Genomic DNA, 21,506 nt, shown 5'->3' on the forward strand with positions numbered 1-21,506 from the left:
GAGGGTAGAATTTTAGTCCTTTTTGGCAGCCCAGGAAATCACCCGTCTCCGGGTCTGGGCAATCTTTTCTTCACTAGATAGATCCCAGGAAAGACCCTCAAGACACCAGTTTAAGACTTATTCTCAGGTTCACACTTCGCTACTCTTCTACACCACAAGCCCACCTGCCCAGGGAGGGTACTGACCACAGCAGGCTGGGCTCTTCTATATTATGAATCAAGAAAATGACACACACATGTGCCCACAGGCTAATCTGATGGAAGCAATTCTTCAGTTGAGGCTCCATCTCCCAGGTGTGTCGCTGACAACCACAATTAGCCTTTACAACTCTCGTTTCCTTACTGGGGAAAAAATCCTTCATGTTGAGCGTGGTAATACTTGCCTGTGATCTCAGCTCTGAGAAGTGAGCAGGATCAGTGTTCAAAGTCCTCCTTATTACAGAGACTTTGATACAGCCTTGGATTCAGGAGACCCTGACTGCAAACAAATTAACATCCCCCTTTTTATGTGCATGTTTTTATGCGTGTATGTACATGTATGTGGGTCATGTATGTACATGTTTGGAGGCCAGAAAAGAGCATCAGACAGCTGGGTGCTGGGATCTGAACTCTGATGGTTGAGCAGTACTTGCTCTTAACTGCTCAGCCATCTTTCCATAACTGCCCCCTCCAATTACTTTTGTGTGGTGTGTATATCAGATGCCTTAATTGATCTTCACCTTCTTTTTTGATGCAGGGTCTCTCGCTGAAGCTGAAGCTAGACTACTGAGTTCCAGGTTGCTCCCTGACTCAGCCTCCTCATGTACTACAGTATCTGCTCTTTGTACAGGTGCGGGAGGATCTGAGCTCAGGTCCTCAAGGTTTTATGACAAACTATTTACTACCTGGACAATCTCCCTAATTTAAGCCTCCTGATTTACAATTTTTTTTCTCAGCCAAAAGGCAATTTTTAAGTTTTAATGTTTTGTTGTTTTTAATTCTTGGAGAGAGTTTCATGTAGTCCAGGCTGGCTTCAAATTGACTACACAGCCCAGAATGACCTTAAGTTACTGAGCCTCTACCTCTTAAGAGCCAGGATAATGGGCCTGCACCACCATTCCTGGTTTGACAATTTTTTTTTTAAAGATAATCACTGTTGACTGGTTTGTGGACACTGAAATTTGTATTTCATGGAATTTTCACATGTGTTATCATAAATTATAACCATGGAGGATTCCAATAGGTCTTTATTATCTTACAACAATAATAAATAAACATCATAAATCTCAAATTATGTATTATCAGACTGTTTATAGCAGTTTCCTCTCAGGTTAATTTTCCACTTTGGAGGAAATCACGACATTAGACGTATCGTGGGGAGGAAAACATTCCATCCTGCAGGTAAGCTCCTTAAACTCAGGAAGTAAATAACTCAAGGCCTTCGGGAAGTCCTTGAGACTGACCAGATTTGCTAAGCCCTTCCTTCCCCCACCAGGCACATGCTATAAGGACTACTAAGAGAAGCTCTCAGACCAACACAGCAGCTTGGAAGGAGTAGAGACCTACCTAGCTGTCTAGAAAAGGGGCAGTCTCCAGTTTATTGAACTGCCTTCAGGACGTGTAGTCTGCTCCAGGTTTGCAGCCCTTTTTTTTTTTTTTTTTTTTTTTAATTGTCACCCATGTGGAGGTGGGACATTTTGGTGATCCAGCTGACGAAGTCATTCCTGCCCCTGTAAGTAACCACCATAAAACTTACTGGTTTACTAAGTTGGACTTTGGTGGCATCTTCATTCCGGTCTCTTGTTGGTTCCCTACTTGGGCTAAGTAGAAATTTGTTAATGTCTGAACCCCAGGAATAATGTCATACAACAGGCTAAATCAATTGGTGCTGAAGGGCTGATCCTTCTGCAGGTTCTTGACAGTATTCCTTTTCTGGCTTCCACAGGTCCTTCACCCCTGGTTCAAAGCTCAGTCCCCATCTTCAGGGCTAGCAGCAGAGCTTTCCCCAGTCTTTCTGGCCCCTGTTTTCTAGCTTCCCTTTTAGGGGGTGCTGTGGTGACAGTCATAGATGGGGACATGCCTCCCACATTCTCTCAGATTCCAACTGTGGCAACAAAGTTGTGTCCCTGAAGTACTCAGCCAGGAACGGGTAGAGCAAGCCAAATTTTCAACGTTTATTATTCAGGTTAAAAAAAGCCAATGTAAGATTAGGTACTTACCACCAAATCTGATGATTCCAGTTTGATCCCCAGGACACACATTAGGAGAGAACTGAGTACCCTGAGTTGTCCTCTGGCTTCAGTATGTGCACTGTGGCAAGCATACACATAACTAAATTTAAATTTTTAAAAAGCATAAGCAGAATAATCTCCTCTGAATGGACGGTGGACCAAGCCAATTAATAGCAACAAAAGGTACATAGCATCTGACAGACAGGTCTGGGTCCTGCATCCCTCCTCCCCTGGCCCACCACTGGCACAGTCTAATATCTTTCAGGAACAGGAAGAGGCTTTTTCAGAAACTGTACATACCCATAATTCAGACTGTTAACAATTAGATCCACAAATATGCTGAGGGCATAAGCACTCTCAGCTGCTGAGAAAGAGCAAAGGTACCTTGTGTGTGCTCCTGTAGGGGAGGTGGGGGGGGGGACTTCTATGGGAGCCAGCTGGAACTTGCAGTCTGGCTCTTTTTTTTTTTTCTTCTCGAGACAGGGTTTCTCTGTAGTTTTGGAGCCTGTCCTGGAACTAGCTCTTGTAGACCAGGCTGACCTCGAAATCACAGAGATCCTCCTGCCTCTGCCTCCCGAGTGCTGGGATTAAAGGCATTCATCACCACTGCCCAGCGCAGTCTGGCTTTTTATTAGAGCTTCCCTTCCTCTTTCTGGTTGGCTACCTTGTACCAGCTGCAAACTTTCTTATTCCCCTGCATTCCAGCACTGTGTGTATGTGCAAATGTATGTGGAGGCCACAAGTCAATATTGGGCATCTTCCCCAATCACTCTCAACCTTGTCTTTTGGTTTTTAAGACAGAGTCTGTGTATCCCTAGCTGGCCTGGAACTCCCTATGTATACCAGGATAGCATTGAACTTAAGAGATCCGTTTGCTTCTTCCTCCCAAGTGTTTGTGTTAAAAACATGAGCCATCATCATGCTCAGCCACTGGTTTTTGTTTTGCTTTTTGAAAGAAAGAGCTTTTCACTGTTTGGCTGGCTACCCTGCTTGGATAGCAAGCCACAGGGACCTTTCTGTCTTCCCAATACTGACTTCAGGTGCGCAATAGCTGGCGGCTGCTCCTGGGTTTTTTGTTGCTGTTGTGTTTGGTTGGTTTTGTTTGTTTTCTTTTTTTTTTCTTACCCTTTAACCACAGAATCTCACTATGAATCCCTGGATGTAGCCCAGACTAGCCCAAACTGCCAGCAATCCTCATGTCTCTACCTTCTGGATGCTGAGATCATAAGCATAGGCCAGCATGCCCAGCTTGCACCTGACTTTTTACTTTTTTTTTTTAATGGACACTGGGGATCTAACTCTAATCCTCATGCTTGCACACTGAACACTTTCCCAACTGAGTCATCTCCATGGTCCCTATGGCTTGGATAATAAATGCCCTCCCCCCAAAGTTCCTATCTTCAGAACGCAACAGACCATGGGGGCTCTGACTTCATTAGTGGTTCATCCATTGATAGGTTCACAGCTGAATGAACCATGAGAAGGAGATGGGGCTGTCCTAGGAGGTAGGGCCTAGTTGGAGGAAGCAGGTCACTAGGAGTGGCTATCTTGTGTCTCTTTCTTTGTTCTCAATCTCTCCCCATCCTGGCTGCCATAAGGTGGCAGCTGTGCTCCAATTTATGCTTTCCACAATGGCCTTCTGCCCCATCAACGGCCACAAGCAACGGAGCCAAGTGACCACGGACTGAAACCACTGAAACCCAAGAGCCAAAATAAGCCTTTCTTCTATATAGTATTCAGCTCAGGCATTTGTCAGTGACAGAAAACGAACACAAACAGATATCCATAAGCTTCCTTGAAAGGGCTTTACAGCAAACATTTGAGGCTTTGTGGGCACATTCTCTGTTGCTAGGGCAACTACACGACTTAAAAAACTGTAGGATCTACAGTTGAAGAGATGGCTGGCTTAGTGGTTAAGAGGGCTTGCTGCCCCTACAGAAGCCCAGAGCTCAGTTCCCAGCACCACATCAGGTGGCTACAACCACTCACAGCCCCAGCTCCAGTGGACACCCTCTGCTGGCTTCCAGCACCTGCACACATATGCACATTCACATATGCAAACTCAGTTTTTGTCTGTTTCTGTTTTGTTTTACAAGTCAGGGTTTCTTTGTGTAGCCCTGGCTATCCTGGGACTAGCTCCATAGACCAGGTTGACCTTGCATTCAGGGAGATCTGCCTGCTTCTGCCTCTGAGTGCTGGGATTAAAAGCATGCGCCACTGCCACCTGTCTCACCTTAAAAAAAAGAGATCTTTTTTTTTTTTTTTTTTTTTGTTTTTTTCGAGACAGGGTTTCTCTGTGGTTTTGGAGCCTGTCCTGGAACTAGCTCTTGTAGACCAGGCTGGTCTCGAACTCAGAGATCCGCCTGCCTCTGCCTCCCGAGTGCTGGGATTAAAGGCGTGTGCCACCACCGCCCGGCAAAAAAAGAGATCTTAAAAAAATGAATGTACAGCTTACTCTTACCCAGTCTTCAGAATCATGCTAACTTCTCCAGCTTCTCTGTGGTCTTTCAAAGCAGGCAGCTGGCGCTCTTCAGTGTCCTCTCGCCGTTTCTCTCCACTCACTTGGGAAGCTGGGAGTTCAAGGCTAGCCTGGTCTATACATTAAATTCCAGGCCAGTCAGAGCTAAAGCAAGTATATTAATTAAAGAGTTAACTAATTAGGAAACCAGGTATGGGGACTAATGGTCTATCATCTACTATTCCCAAAAAAATCTAAATAGTCTATGCCCAACAAGATGGCTCAGAGGATAAAGGTGCCAAATGAGACAATCTGCGTTTGACCCTATGTGGTGAAAGAAGCAAATCAACTCCCTCAAGTTTCACACACAAATAAAAAACAAAAATTAAAATTTTTTTAAAAATATAATTTTATTTATTTATTTAGGTTTTTCTAGACAAGTTTTCTCTGTTTAACAGCCCTGGCTGTCCTGCAACTAGCTCTTGTAGACCAGGCTGGCTTCTAACTCACAGAGATCCATCTGCCTCTGCCTCCCGAGTGCTGGGATTAAAGTTGTGTGTGCCACCACCGCCCGGCTAAAAATACAATTTTTAAAGTCAGGTATTAACAAAATGTAAATAAAGGAAAACCAGGCATGGTGATATACACTTGTAATCCCAGCCCTAAGGAGGTGGAGGCAGGAGTATTGTGAATCCAAGATCATCTTCAGCTACACACCAAGTCTGGGGCCAGCTTGGGCTACATGACACCATGTTTTACAAAGGGGGTCGGGGTGGTTGAGAAGTGGCTTGTTGATTAAGAGCACTGGCTGTTCTTCCTGAGGACCTGAATTTGATTCCCAGCACCTACACAGTGGTTCACAGTTCTCCCTAACTCCAGTACCAGTGGATCACACACATTCTAGTCTCCATGGGTACCAGACATGCATGTAACACATAGACGTGCATACAGCTGAAACACCTGTGGTTGTTTGAATAAGAAGCGTTCATAGATTACAAGGCTGGTCACCAGGACGTCACACTATTAGGAGTGTGCCTTTGTTGGAGGAAGTATGCCATTGGGGCGGACTTTGAGGTTTCAAAAGCCAAAGCCAGAACCAGTGACTCTTTCTCTTCCTGCTGTCTGTGGAATCCAGATGTAGGATTCTCAGCTCATCTCCAGCAGTATGTTTGCCTGCATGTTGCCATGATTGATAATGCACTAAGCCTCTGAAACTGTAAGCCAGTCCCAGTGAAATGTCATGGTGTCTCTTCCCAGCGATACAACAAATGGCTAAGACAGAAATGAGTTGGTACCAGGAACTAGGGTATGGCTGTGATAGGCCTGACCATGCTTTTGTTTAGAGGAATATGGAACGCTATGGGACTCTGAACTAGAAGAGCACCAGGACAATTTAAGCGGGGCTGAATGGGCCGTACTACTAACAGCATGGAAGCCAGTGCTGAGGGTTATTTGAAATGCGGGGGTCCTGTTCAAGAAGTTTCAGAGGCAAAGAGTGTTAGTATGAGGCCTAGAGACCATTCTTGTGATATTTTGACAAAGACTGTGGCTGCTTTTTGCTCATTTCTAAAAAGTCTGCCTGGGATTAAATTGAAGAGTTTTGGATTAATGGGGCTGGCAGAGGAGATTTCAAAGTAGCTTAATACTGACCCTATCATGTGGTTATTAGTGGTCAGTCTTAGGCAGCTTTATAATGAAAAGGAAAAAGCTGCACAAGGAAAAATACAAAAAGTATAGTTTGAGGAGAAAGGGGGCACCAGGAAGTATAACAGAGCTAAGGCCTGAGTTCAGAGAGATAAAGAGATTAAAGAAAAGTCTGATGCTAAATGGAATAAAGGGAGTGGTAGCCTAAGGGCAAGATCTCACCCAGCTGTGCTTCTAACCAGTGAAAAGGAATTAAGAAAGACCTTAAGCAATAAAGGAAACCATCAAAAAACAGAAAGCTTGTGAAGATATCATTGAACAAGGGGGCTACGTTCTAACTCCAGCAAGCAGCAAAACTTGGCAGTTTGGGCCTCCTGGTTCTGACTTTTAAAATCAAGGAAACAAAAAAGGGGTTATGGAAATCTCCCTCTGATACTAAGGAAAGCTACTTATGCCAGGCCTATATCAGGGTGTCCCTGCACGGATGCCCACATCGGGTGATGCTCTGAAGGTGAAGCCTGGATTGCCTTGGAGACCACCCAAGATGTTGGAAATGTCAGAGTTGTGGGATACCTGCTGAGGAAAGTTGCTAGCAAGGAGGGGAACCAGCCCAAGACAGAGAAGTGTGTTGCAATCAACAAAGCTGAAAGGAATTGGAGATCTGAAGACATCAGACATGGAGATGCAGAGTTTGAAGTTTGTACAGCTGGTTTTCGGTCTTGTTTTGATTTCATATTTCCTCAAAATGCTCCCTTTACTCCCTTTAGGAATAGTGATGTATATTCTCTGACATTGTATGTTGAAAGTATGAAATGTGCTTTTTTATATTGATTTTACAGGAGATTACAGTTAAGAGATTGTCATGTATCTCAGATGAGACTGAACTTTTAAACAGAGTAGCCTATTACAAACTATGGGAAGTTTTGAAGTTGAACTGAATGCAATTTTGAATTATAATATGGCTACAAGCCTATGAGGCCCAGGAAGTGGTTTGTGAGGGTTTGAATAAAAATGGCCTCCACAGGGTCAGAGATTTGAATGCTTGGACACCAAAGAAGGCACTATTAGGAAGTATACCCTTGTTGGAGGAAGTGTGTCACTGGGTTTGAGGTTTCAAAAGCCCAAAGCTAGGCCTAATGGCTCTTTCTGCTGCCTGGGGATCCAGAAGTAGAACTCTTAACTCTTCTCCAGTACCATGTCTGCCTGCAAGCTACCATGCTGATAATGGACTAAACCTGAGACTATAAGGAAACCTCAATTAAATGCTTTCCTTTATAAGAGTTGCCACTGGGGCTGGAGAGATGGCTCAGTGCTTAAGAGCACTGCCTGCTCTTCCGAAGGCCCTGAGTTCAATTCCCAGCAACCACATGGTGGCTCACAACCATCAGTAATGAGATCTGGTGCCCTCTTCTGGCATGCAAGCACATACGCAGGCAGAATACTGTACACATAAAATAAACAAATAATTAAATCTAAAAAAAAGAGTTGCCATGGTCCTGTCTCCTCACAGCAATAGAACATGACTAAGACAATACCCATACATGTAAAATATGTATATGTATATTTATATATATATACATATATGAGACAGGGTTTCATTGTGTAGCCCTAGCTTTCCTAAACTCACTCTGTAGACCAGGCTGCCCTTGAACTCACAGAGATCCTCTTGCCTCTGCCTTAATGGTTAAAGGTTTGCATCACTACCACCCAACTTAAATTTTTAAAAGATGAATAAATGATTTCACTTTTTCCTGATTGAAATAGGAACTTGCTGTGAGCAAGCTAGTGTATGATTCTCCTGTCTCATTTTTCTGAGTAGCTGAGACTACAGGTTGAGTATTACTAGGCTTCCTCTAAACACTTAATTCTTTAAACTGGCAATAATAGTTTTATCTCCATTTCTTTCTGGGTTTTTGGTTTTCATTTGAGACAGAATCTCAAATAGCCAAAACTGGCCTTCGACTTGGTGTGTACCTAAGAATGACCTTGAATGACCCTGATATTCCTGCCTCCACCTCCCTAACCCCAGGGTTAGGATTACAGTTGTAATCCCATTACAATTTAGAGAGCTATTTCACTGGGGAAGGTATACAACGCGTGTAGCATGAAGGACACTGTAAATCCAGAGCACTCACTGCCATTGTACTAAACCCCTGCTGTCCACTGTAGGAGCCCTAGTCCTATGTGGCTATTTGATTAAAAAAAAAAATACAATTTGGATTAGGGAGATAGCTCAGTTGGCAAAATGTTTGTCATAAATAAGAAAACCCAAGTTTGACCCCAGAACCCATGTCAAAAAATGAAAAGGGGCTAGCACAGTAGCACACGCTTGAAGGGGCAGACTGACTGCAGTGGTCTGAATGAAAGTGGTCCCCACAGGTTCTTTGGGAGCGGCACCATCAGATGTGGCCTTGCTGGAGGAACTGTGTCAGTGGGGGTGGTTTTGAGGTCTCAGATGCTCAAGCCACATCTAGTATGGCCTTCTCTTCTTGTTGCCTGCGGATCCAGACCTAGAGCTTTTAGCTACCTCTCCAGTACTAAGTCCCACCATGATAAGGGACTAAACTGCTGGGCTGTAAGTCAGCCCCAGTTAAATGTTTTCCGTTATAAGAGTTGCCATGGTTGCCGGGTGGTGGTGCCGTACACCTTTAATTCCGGCACCCAGGAGGCAGAGGCAGGTGGATCTATGTGAGTTTAGAGTGAATTCCAGGACAGGCTCCAAAGCTACACAGAAATCCTGTTTTGGAAAAAAAAAAATTAATTTTATGGCGCTGGCGAGATGGCTCAATGGTTAAAAGCACTGGATGCTCTTCCGGAGGTCCTAAGTTCAAGTTCCAGCAACCATATGGTGGTGGCTCACAACCATCCACCTGTAATGAGATCTGGTGTTTTCTTCTGGCCGGCAGGCAGACATACACGCAGAACACTGTATACGTAATAAATAAATAATAAAATCTTAAAAAAAAAAAAAAGAGTTGCCATGTCATGTTGTCTTTTTTTTTTTTTTTTTTTGGTTTTTCGAGACAGGGTTTCTCTGTGGTTTTGAAGCCTGTCCTGGAACTAGCTCTTGTAGACCAGGCTGGTCTCGAACTCACAGAGATCCGCCTGCCTCTGCCTCCCGAGTTCTGGGATTAAAGGCGTGCGCCACCACCACCCGGCTCATGTTGTCTTTTCACAGAACAGAAATTTTAACCAAGACACAAGTAGACCCCTGGGGTTCCCTGGTCTGCCACCCTCGCCTAATTGGCCAGGTCAATGAAGACACTTTGTCTCAGAAAAACAAGGTAGACCATGTGAGCGGGGCAGTGGTGGCGCATACCTGTAATCCTAGCACTTGGGAGGTAGAGGTGGACAGAGCTCTGTGAGTTTCAGACCAGCCTGGTTTATAGTAGAGCAAGTTCCAGGACAGCAAAGGCTCCACAGAGAAACCCTATCCAAAAATAAATAAATAAATAAATAAATAAATAAATAAATAAATAAATACACACGAGGGCTCTCTGTCTTCTACATGCATGTGACCATACACACACACACACACACACACACACACACACACACACACACACCTGCTGTGAAATAATCCCTTTGTATACTGTGAAAATATATTAGTCCCATTCGTTAATAAAGAACTGACTAGCAGGTAGCCAGCAGACAGGGAAGTATTCACGGGACAGCCAAACTGAGAATGCTGGGAGGAAGAAAGGCAAAGAGTAGAGTCACCAGAAAACACAGAAGGAACAAGACATGCTGGAGGGCAGGTAAAGCCACAAGCCATGCGGCAATATCTACATTAATAGAAATGGGCTAAGTTAGAAGAGTTAGCTAGTAATAAGCCTGAGTGATCAGTCAAGCATTTAAAATTAAGTTTCTGAGTGATTATTTGGGAGCGGCTACGACACAGGAAGACTCCACCTATACACACCTGCATATATACATAAATATAATTAAAAATTCAGATCTTCAGTTAACTAGTTACTGCCAAGTGTCCAACATCAAGTTTCAATAGGGAAGTGTTGATAGGGGAAACATTAATTTTTGTGTGCAAGTATAGTGTATACCCACATGTGTGCACAAATGTAGAGGCCAGAGGAGGGCAATGGATATCTTGTTCTCTATCACTGGCTAACTTATTTATTCACTTGAAGCTGAGTCTCCTCAAACCTTAAGTTATATTGGCAGACAGCAAAACCCCATCAATCTTTCCATCTCTGTCTCCAACAACAGGTGGCTTTTGATGTGTGCACCTGCTTCTAGATTCACGTCCTCATGCTTGCATAGCAAACCTCTTACCTATTAAGTTATCTCCCAGTCCCACACCCATAATTTCTACATTGTCTACAGGATAATACTAAACAATAAAGAATGTGATTTTGTTATGGAATAATCCCTTTGTACAATGTGAAGACTTGTAGCTATAATTGGTTTAATAAATAAGCTGACTGGCCAAAAGTTGAACAAAATAAGATTAGGTGGAAGAGTCAAACTGAGAATGCTGGGAAAGAGAAGGGCAGAGTCAGGAGTTACCAGCCAGATGCAGAGGGAACAGGAGATGAACACACCATACTAATAAAGGTATTGTCACATGGAAGAGCATAAGTAAGGAATATGAGTTGACTTAAAATGTAAGAGCTAGTTACTAATAAGCCTGAGCTACTGGCAAAGCATTTACAATTTATATTAAGTTTCCAAGTCAGTTATTTGGGAAGCAGGCAGTTGGGACAGGAAAATCCCATCTACAAACAATGCCCAATGTTCAGGGCCACATAAAGCCTGAGAAAGTTTAAAAAGGGATTGCAAACACACAAAAACAGAGTCAAGCATGACTTCTTGGTAACCATCTTTTCTAGGTAGGCTGTTAGTGGCAAGCAAAGGTGCAGCTCCTTTAAGAGATGACTTCCTGGCTCAGTGCTAGTGGCAAAAAAAAAAAAAAAAAAAAAAAAAAAAGCTCTTTTAAGAGCCTAACATTTAAATGGGGTTTATGAGCAGCAGGCAACACACTACTCGGTGGCAGCATGGACCCAAAAACTCCCCAAAGTTGGGGTGGTAAATGTAGCTCCTGCTGGCACCTCCACCATGAAGCTAGGCTCTTGGGGAACAAAGCAGCATGAAGCCAGCTGTCAAAGCAGAAGCCACACTGCTTAGCAGTTTAAAAGTAGCTGTGATTGGCTTAATAAACAAGCTGACTGGCCAATAGTTGAACAGAATAAGGTTAAGTAGGCGGGCCAAACTGAGAATGCTGGGAAAGAGAAGGGCAGAGTCACCAGCCAGATGCAGATAGCAGGAGATGAACGTGCCATGCTAATTAATAAAGGTACTGCCATGTGGCAGAGCATAAATAAGGAATATGGGTTAACTTAAAATTTAAGAGCTAGTTAGTAATAAGCCTGAGCTATTGGCTGAGCATTTACATTTGGGAAGGAACTGCCAGTTATATGGGAGCAGGCAGTAGAGACAGAAAAATTCTGCTTACATAATTTTTTCAACTCTTCTGATTCTTCTTCATATTCGATCTCCCTGGCTACCTGATGGAGGAAGGTCATTGGCTAATAAAGAAACTGCCTTGGTCCATTTGATTGGCCAGCCTTTAGGTGGGTGGAGTAAACAGAATAGAATGCTGGGAGGAAGAAGAAGTGAGCTCAGATGCAGGGCAGCTCCTCTCAGAGCCAGAAGCGATGAAGCAAGCCGCCAGGTCAGACATGCTGAATCTTTCCTGGTAAGACTGATGCTACACAGATTATTAGAGATGGGTTGATCGGGATATGAGAATTAGCCAGTAAGGGCTAGAGCTAATGGGCCAAGCAGTGTTTAAAAGAATACAGTTTGTGTGTCGTTATTTTGGGGCATAAGCTAGCCAGGCGACCATGAGCTGGGGCGGCAGGAACACAGCCCACAGCTCCTTCAACAGCTACCCTCTTTGAATTTACCTTCCCTGTACCCTTTTCCCAGTTTACTTTTCTTCTTACCCCTTTAAAAACTACTTCATATAGAACCCATTTGATTTCTGTTTCCTCCTACAACTACAACACTTCATGGTCCATTGGTAATGTGGGACTTCTGAGTTCTTGAAATGGAATTAGTCTAATTTGATATGTAAAATATACACTAAATTTCAAAAGCAAAAGGAAGAAAAAATCAGAATGTAAAAGATCTCATAACATTTTTAATTTTTTTCCCCAAGATGGGAGTTTTTCCCATGTGGGTTCTGGATACTGAATTTAGGTGGTGCCTCATCCTGTTGAGCCATCTTGCAGACTCCTAATTTTTACCTTTTTAATACAACTAATAACTTACTTTTTTTGAAATATGGTCCCATGTAGCTGAGGTTGGTCCTGAAATTTGCTATGTAGTGAAGAATGAACTTTTCTTTTTTTCCTAGACATGGTTTCTCTGTGTAACAGACCTGGCTGTCCTGGAACTAGTTCTGTAGACCAGGTTGGCCTTGAACTCAACAGAGATTCACCTGTTTCTGCCCCCTGAGTGCTGGGGTTAAAGGTATGTGCCACCACCGCCTAGCTAAGAGTGAACTCCTTTCTTTTCCTTTTTTTTTTTTTGGTTTTTCGAGACAGGGTTTCTTTGTGGTTTTGGAACCTGTCCTGGAACTAGCTCTGTAGACCAGGCTGGTCTCGAACTCACAGAGATCCGCCTGCCTCTGCCTCCCGAGTGCTGGGATTAAAGGCGTGCGCCACCATCGCCCGGCTTTTTTTTAGTTTTTTGAGACAGGGTTTCTCTGTAGCTTTAGAGCCTGTCCCAGAACTAGCTCTTGTAGACCAGGCCGGCCTTTAACTCCCAGAGATCCACCTGCCTCCTGAGTGCTGGGATTAAAGACGTGCACCACTACCGCCCGGCAACCTTTTTAGCCTTTCTTTTATGAGCCACCTTGGATGAGCTACGAAAGTATTTTACTATTAAACTACATGGCCCATAATTTAATAAGCCTCTACTTATACATAATATTAAAATAACTTTTTACTATGCAGAGCTGGTTAAGAATGTCACAGGGCTGTAGAGACGGCTCAGCTGCTGAATGTGACAACCTGAGTTCAATCACCAGACCCCACAAGACTGAAGGAGAGAACTGACTCCTGGAAGCTTTCATTTGATTGCTACATACATGTTCATATAAACACATACATACAGAATATGTTAAAATATAATGTATTTTCAAATTCCATAAAACTATCTTTAAAAGACCACATAACCAGTTGTGGAGTTGCAGGCCTGTAAAGTTAGAATTTGAGAAATGGAAGAAGGATCATATCCCCAACATCCTTAATGACATAGAGAGTTTAAGGCCAACCTGGACCACATGAGACTGTCTCAAAAACATACATATCATCTTTAAACCCGGCACTCAGGAAGCAAAGACATGCAGATCTCTGTGAAGCAAAGTCAGTCTAATCTACAATTCCAAGCCAGTTCTACTTAGGAAGACCCTGACTAAAAGAAAACAAACATGTTAAAAACAGAGAAACAGAATTTTCTAAATCATGCAATTTGCATATTCTTTTCTGATCGCACTAGCCCAGAAGAGCAGTCCCCAAAGGGACAGGCAGTTGTTTTCCAGTCACTGCCTGGCTGGCTGGCACATAGCATGCACTTAAAATCTCAAAAGAGGGGCTGGAAAGGTAATTCAGTAATTAAGAGCACTGGCTGCTCTTGCAGAGGACCTGGGTTCGGTTCCCAGCACCCCATGGCAACTAACAATAGCCTGTAACTCCAGTTCCAGAGCCTACGACTTTCTTTTACGACTTCCGTGAGCACTGCACGCATGTGGTGCACAGGCAGAAAACCATCCCAAACACATTTTTAAAAAAATCTTAAAACCAAAAATTTTGACGTGAGAGCCTCTGGAAATGCCATGCTGACCACATCCCTTAATTCACTTCACTAGATAAGAAAACTGAGGCCAGGTGTAGTGACGTCAGCTGGTGCTCAACCGCAGCCAGAGCGGAAACGTCCGTCGGAACCGGGATTCGAACTAGTGATCCTAGCTCCTAGCCTGGGCTCCCGGTGACCACACTTCTTACTTTGCACAGCCTGTCAGGTGCGGACCACATGGTGTGCGTGGTACAAAGAGAGCCAGTCCTCGGCCTCCGCGCTCAATCGGCGTCTGCAGCTGGCCAAGCCCCAGCTAGAGCCCTCCACGGCCAGCGTTAGCCACTCCGCGTCTCCACCGGCCGCTTTAGCCCTTCGCAGGCGGCGCCGACAGGAAGTCCTGCCTCCGCCGCACGCACCAGCGTACCGCGACAGCCATCCCAACCAATGAGAGCCGCGTCTTCGAAGACGCCGACCAATAGACGAGCGCGCTGGGAAGGGGGCGTGTCTGGTCGCGGGGCCAGGGAGCGGGTCGTGCGCGCTGAGGAGGAGCCGCCGCCGTCGCCGCCGCCGTAGCCGCTCTGCCGCCGCCACCACCGCTACCGAGGCCGTGCGGAGCCGTTATCGCCGCGCCGCCCGCCCCGGAGCAGAGCCCCGGGCCTTCCCGCCCTTGTTCAGGTGAGGACGGGTGGCTCCGGTGACTTCCGAAAGAGTAGGCCGCGCTAGGGCCTGAGCTCGCCTAGTCCCGCGGGCTCCCGCCGGGCCTGCACCGGCCGAAGGCCCCAGGCCGCAAAGGCCTGGGTACGGAGACGCGCGTGTAGGCCGTGGCTAGGCGGAGGGAAACCGACTCGGTTTGATTCTCTGGTCGGCGACAAGCCTCCCCCGGTCCAGATTCCTCTCTGGGCTCCCGCGAGAGAGGCGGGAGAAGGACACGGCGTGGGCACGCGCTTTGGGGGGCCGGGCTCCGAGGCTTCGGGGGGGGCCCTGCATAGTCAGTCTCGGAAGCCCGGTGATCCGGGGGCGGAAGAGAGGAGCGAGGGCCTTGGGCGCCCAGAGGTCACGGCCCACGGACTCGCTCCCTCGGGAAATCCCACAAATTTCTTTTGTGACCGATTTTCAGGATACAGCGCGACGGATCGTGAGGTCCGTTTAGAAGTGTGCAGACCTTTCTTCAGTATGTATGGAAGTCTTAGAAAATAAAAGGAAAAAAATTGATTGCCATCTCTAACAAAGCTGTTCTCGGGACGTTTGCATTTGTAAAATAATGTATAAATAGTGAAAATCTAGTAGCACGCAGTTGAACAATGGGGAGTGAAGGAGTGTCTTCCTTTTCTGTTGTCTTCTGCTGCTAAAGCCTGTCAAAATGGGTTTTGACACCTACTATGTGCAGGACAGCTGAAAGAACTTTGTTTCACTGGACAGAACTTCCATTGTCGAAAGTGTTCACGTGGGATACCGGTAGATGGCCAGTGCTCTAGAAGGGGGCAAGATCAGATGATAAAGTTTTTCTAACCTCTTTGCTACAGGCAGTTAAGGTCAGATAATGGTTGGTTGTGGGGGCCTGGCTGCTCTGTGCATGGTAGGAAGTTGGATGGCATGCCTGGCTTCTCTGCCCACTAAGTATTAGCATCTCTGCCTCCCACTTTTCCCAGTTGTAAGGACCAAAAATAAATTCAAGTGTTGCTAGGGGTCTTTCTCACTCTCCCCACCACCAAACACACACACACACACACACACACACACACACTCACACACACAGAGGTGAGAACTCCTTAAATAATCTTTCTGGAAAGTTCTTCCAGCCTGGTTCTGATGTTCTGTGGGAAGCTCTTAAGATTTTGAGTAAGCGGTGTTGAATTACCTGCAGAATAGCAGGGTGAAAGTATTGTGCAGATGTGAATGTGTGAGGAAAACCTCAGTGTTGTACATGCCACTCGTGGAATACATGATGTTACAAATAATCACCCGAATTTATCAGCAGTGTTCCATGTGTTAATATTCGGCAGGCATGTCTCCAACCCCTAAGCTAGGTGTTACAATATCCATTTTAGAGAAGAAAGTGAAACTTAGGATGGTCTCGTGCATTGATGTGGCCAGTGCAGGATTTGAGCACAGGTCCGAGCTAACCTAGTGGATTGCCGCTGAACATGTGTGTACAAAACTGCTGAGATCTGATTTTTAAAATGCTGTGGGGCTAGAGAGATGATGGCTCGGCAGACAAGAGCACTTGTTGCTCTTGCAGAGGACCCGTGTGTTCAGTACTTAGCACCTGAATGATGGCACACATCCCATTCTAAGGGATCCTATGACGCCTTCTGACCTTGCAGGCACCAAACACGCATGTGGTTCTCATATATGTACAGACAAAACACAAATCTAAAAATAATTTTAATGCTGTGACTTTGAAGTCTGTGAAGAAGCTGAAAGAAATAGGAAATGTGTCTGTTTCAGTTAGCACTGGTCTGAGGGAAACAAATTGGAATGTGTTCAGGAATAGGTCACCGGGCAATAGTAGAAAGGGCGAGATGGAAGAACATACTTTTTCCTGTGCTTACTCAGTTGCTTCCCACACTCACTGTTTCTTTTCTTTCTGCTTTTGCACGCCAGCAGGAGTTGACTTTTGAAGATGCAGATCTGATAATGTTTCTCCTCATTAGTCTTTGGGCAGGGAGACAACAATTGTGCTGGGCTTTTTGAATAGCTCTAAAGATTTAAATCAGAAGCCCTTAGCATGGGGTGACACCCCACACACACCATCTCTAACCCTATCTGTTCTTTTCTTGGAAGAAGATCTCTTTCTTATATTGTATGGCCTGATTCAGAGCACAAACATCGCTTGAAGCTGCCTCCAACTGCCAAGACTTCTCCACCTCCAGAATCAACTGTTTGCTGGTTTGTGTTCCAATCGCATTCAGTGTGTTCAATCTAGTTAAATGCCCAACGGTGAGAGATGCAATGCCAGTCTTTTGTCCCTAGGTGGCAGTAGCTCAACAGTGATACTGGCTAAGAGAAGCCCTAAGGAAATTGGTCAACAAGAGGGAAGTGAGCCTTTGCATCCCTCTCCCCCAAGCTGTGTTCTAGCCCAAAGGCTAGCCTCTGGAGAGACCATGGTGTATATGACTTGTGTGTAGATGATTTCAGCCTGGCTGGTGAGCAATAGTAACATAACTGATGTGGAAACACAGAAAAGGGAACTGTTTTACTGAACTCAGGGGACCTCAGAATGTTCCCTGGAGTTGTTGATGCAGGAGGACTGGGAGGAAGTAGCTAGGTAAAAGACCAAGTGGGAAAGGCTCTTCAAGAACTTGGTGAGCAGAAGTGGTCAGGTCATCCTTTTGTTTGGGAAACCATGCAGGTAGGTATGGAACTTTGGAAAAGTAGAATGAAGTGAGTAGCAGATCCTTTGGGAAGAGAGCTCAGCTATTATGAGGACCCTCTCCAGATCCATGTTAATTGACAGAGGGAGTCACATTTGCACAGGAGGAGCTGACTGGCAGCCAGAAAACCAGTTACGGGCTTTCCTTCAATTTAGAAGTATTGCTAATATGACCTAGAATATCAGTTGTAGAGGCAGGGAGCATTGAAACACAATTAGAGGCTCAAAAGTCCCATGGCTTGGAATTTGAACATGAGAAAGAACAGTAGTAGCTGACCCTGCCCAACACTTGAGTCCCACAAAAATGAATGACCACAGAGAACCTGAGAAGGAAGAGAGAGCTGTTTAATGTATAACTGGAGACGAGAGCAAGCACATGACTGAAGCAAAATGCAGGAAATAGGATGGTGACAGAATATCCATGTCTACACATGGGGGTACTTATTCCAGTGCTCAGTGGATTAAAACCCCCTTTCTATCTTCAAGAAAGTTGGTGTGAATTACCAGGACCTATTCTCTATTACTGGGAAGAAATGACCTTTCCAGTGAGGGTAGGTCAGTTGGTAGGATGCTTGCCTTATATGCATGAAACCTAATTTTAACACCCAGCACCACATAAACCAGGAATAGTGTCTCATACCTATAATCCCAGTGCTCAGGTATTATGGGCACATATTGGCTATCTATGGAGGTTGAAGCTAGCCTAGGCTACACTGAAACTCTGTCTCAAAATGAAAGTCAATCTGATTTGAGAAGAGTACTCAATGTATGAGACAAAAAAAAGAGGGTTAGTCTTTACATACAGTATATTGCATGGAATGATTATCGGTTACTGAGAGTTTGTTTTTATTTAACCAGATTGCAATAAAAGAAAGAGGGCTATCCCGAATCAGCAAATGGCCACAGTAAGAGAAAAGGCATCAAGAAGCTACCAGGCCTGAGTGTACCAGTTAAGCCAGACCAAAAGAGTCAGTCAGGAGGGTCAGCGTGGAGATAAAACTAGAAAATTATGCTGGGCTTAGGTTTCTGGGCCTTGTCAAGGGGGTTCCAGAAGATTGATTGTGGAGAGAAGAGGACCAACTAGTTCAAGAGCTATTTTCCTGATCTGTTGATATTGGGATTGCTTCTGATTTGTGTTCCTGTGCCTGGCACATGGTTGGCATTCTACCCATGCCTGGAGAAAAAAGAGTTAATGGCAAGCTCAGAAGTGACTGGATTGAGAAAGGAGGGAGAGTTAGAGATGTCTTCAGGTGTTACTCAGGCAGAACTTGCAGTTTCATTTAGTAGAGGGAATAGAAAGAGATGAATTGGAGGAGAGGTGTGGTAGTTCTAATGCAGGAAGTAAGTCAAGGTTAGGGAAAAGTTTGGATAAGAGTGAGACAAGAGACAAGCTGAGAAATTACACACCTTGGTTTCAGGAGTAAGGGTACCCACATTTAGCAGCTGACAGGTGTTGTGTAGCAGTTGGTAACATCCACAGTGAGAAAATGAAGTGACTAACCCCCACTCTCTTTCAGATGTTGCTGACAGATTCATTTTGGAAGTGAAGTAGAACCACGGGCTTTCGTGCCTTAATGTGTTGCTGTGCATGCCTGTGCAAGAGCTTCACCAGCTTCAAGTCTCTGGCACTTTTAGCAGGACTCTGGAGCTGGCCAAGTCCCTAGGGGGCCTGTAGAGCACTTGGACTGGGCAGCCAGCTCTCTGCACCTGACCTACTGTGAACTTGCTGAGTAGAGCTGTCCCAGCCAAGTGGCCTTCCCCTTGACTGTAGACAGGGACCATTAAGGATCTCTATGTGCCCCATCTACCTGAGCCCTCAATGGGTAGCAGTTGTAATGGGGTCAAGTGGCACCTTCAGTTTTTTTCTAGCAGGAAAGCATTTCCTGGGTGATTTGTTCCCCACCACCCACCTTGAACACTCAAGAGTTTTATATTTAGAAAGAACCGTGGAAATAATTAAGGGACTGGAGAGAAGGCTTGGCAGTTAGAACACTTGCTGCTCTTGCAAAGGACTTGGGTTCTGTTCCCAGCACCCACATGGTGACTCACAAATACCTGTAACTCCAGTTCCAGGGGATCTGACACCCTCTTTTGACCTCTATGGGCACCAATGCACAGACGTATGCAGGCAAAACACTCATACACATAAAACAAAATTTTAAAATAGAAATATTTGAGTATAAGCCTCATTAGAAGAAGTGGTAGTAGTGCTGGTCAGGCCTGATGAAGAGTTTTGACTGTTTGTCTTCAGTCTAGCATTTGTCCTTTACAAAGGCCTGCCCTACCATTGAAAAGTTTGGCTCTCATGTATGCCTCATGGATACTAGCTGCACTGATAACACCACCCATGTATGTTTTTATGTCATATATAAAGGTGTCTACATTGCTCTCCCACATATGCAGTACATGTGCTGCTGATGAGAACACCATGGTAGATGTCACACAACACAACTATAAGACAGTTTGAAAGGTGCAATAGGATCAAAAATCCCAAGATCCTTTTAAATATGATTTCTCCTTGGTATATCCAGTACTTGAAATGGTTCCAAATAATAGGAAGATCATTTTGTCACATTTGAAGTTTCCATCTTTTGCTCCTTGCTCTTATTCTTTGGGGTAGTGCTTATTAATAATGATCTTGAGAAAATAAGATACTGTGTTGTATGTGGCTGAGTGATAGAATTGTTGCCTTCAAGACTCCAAGTTCCGTCCTTACCACCTGAGGTGTAAGGACATGAAAATGCCATTATGGTACCCATTATTTTGTATGTTAACTTAAAAATTATTTTAGGGCTGAAGAGATGGTTCAACTGTTAAACATGTGTTCTGCTCTTGCTGAGGTCCTGAGTTTGCACAAAATATTCCACATCAGACAACTTACAACAACCAGTAACTCCATTTCCAGGGGATCCAACACTTCTGGCCTCCTCTCTCATGTACATAGCCACATGTAGATACATAAACTTAATTAAAAATCAATCTTAGGGGGCTGGAGAGATGGCTCAGCGGTTAAGAGCACTGACTGCTCTTCTCAAGGACCCGGGTTCAATTCCCAGCACCCACGTGGCAGCTCACAACTGTCTGAAAATCCAGTTCCAGGGGATCTGACACCTTCACACCAATGCACATAAAATAAAGTTAAATAAAAACCATAAAATTTTAAAAAAAAATCAATCTTAGATACTTTTAAAAGGAAGGAACTGAATAGGTTCATAAGATGACAGGACAGCTTCTGACTGCTGTTCTTTAACATCAAAGAAATGTTCCACACATGTAATACTCTAGGTGAGTCTGAAAGCCAGTATCCCTTTGCTACTATGTAAGACACCAGGGTTGCCTGAAACCCTGAGTTTGGGGGCCCTTAGATAGCAATGGCCTATCCTTAACTGATAGGGGAAATGTCATGATTAAAAGGTCATTTTCCCAGGATGAGACTCATCCATTGCCCTTGGGATGTGTTAACTCCTGTGAATTTCCCCAAATGCTAGAAACTTGACTGCATAATTTGTGATAGTTGGGACTTTGGCCATGTATGTGTGTAGGTCTAACCTTGGCTCTCAAAGTCCTTGCTGTATTATTTATTTTGGTGTGGGGCACATGCGGAGTTCAGAATACAACTTGTTGGAGGTGGTTCTTTCCACTTTTATGTATGTTTTGGGTATTAAACTCAGATTTTCAGACTAGCACAATAAATTCTTCACCTGTAGACGTAAATCACAAAACCCACACCAGTTTGGAATTATGATTAATAAAAGCGTTATTTATTTAAGGGGAAAACTTAAGATCACTGTCCTAGACAATAGCCCTCTGTGCAACCAGGAACATAGTCTAGTAGCCGGAAGAGGAACCGGAAGCAAGAGAGAGCACATGCGCGCGCGCGCGCGCGCAGGGCTACCGCTGCTTTTTAAAGCAAAAGAGACCACGCCCAAGTGGGCTGGTATCTTAAAGGCTATTGGCTGAAGGAGCTCCCACAGCATTCACCCATTGAGCCATCTTCCCAGCCA

General features: G+C 44.7%; 2 protein-coding genes and 1 non-coding gene across 5 annotated transcripts in view; 2 read left to right on the forward strand and 1 right to left on the reverse strand.

The window, feature by feature from the left end:
- Positions 1-14,451, reverse strand: part of Ccl25 (C-C motif chemokine ligand 25) — a 38,397-nt gene extending 23,946 nt beyond the window's left edge. Inside the window, exons 1-3 of one of the 2 annotated variants that reach the window (XM_057765939.1) lie at positions 14,339-14,451; positions 4,671-4,832; positions 2,198-2,288 (exon numbers count right to left, since the gene is read on the reverse strand). The gene's annotated coding sequence lies outside the window, so the exon portion shown is untranslated. The remainder of the gene's footprint in view (positions 1-2,197; positions 2,289-4,670; positions 4,833-14,338) is intronic. The other variant, XM_057765940.1, reaches the window with a different exon arrangement.
- Positions 14,452-14,655: 204 nt separating this feature from the next.
- Positions 14,656-21,506, forward strand: part of Elavl1 (ELAV like RNA binding protein 1) — a 43,138-nt gene continuing 36,287 nt past the window's right edge. For both annotated transcript variants that reach the window (XM_057764092.1, XM_057764091.1), the window contains exon 1: positions 14,656-14,804. The gene's annotated coding sequence lies outside the window, so the exon portion shown is untranslated. The remainder of the gene's footprint in view (positions 14,805-21,506) is intronic.
- On the forward strand, positions 20,881-21,051 carry LOC130872329 (U1 spliceosomal RNA). The gene has a single exon (XR_009056935.1). It is a non-coding gene; the product is annotated as a U1 spliceosomal RNA (small nuclear RNA).

The sequence above is a fragment of the Chionomys nivalis genome, chromosome 3 (genome assembly GCF_950005125.1).
Source record: "Chionomys nivalis chromosome 3, mChiNiv1.1, whole genome shotgun sequence".
Classification (NCBI taxonomy): Eukaryota; Metazoa; Chordata; class Mammalia; order Rodentia; family Cricetidae; genus Chionomys; species Chionomys nivalis.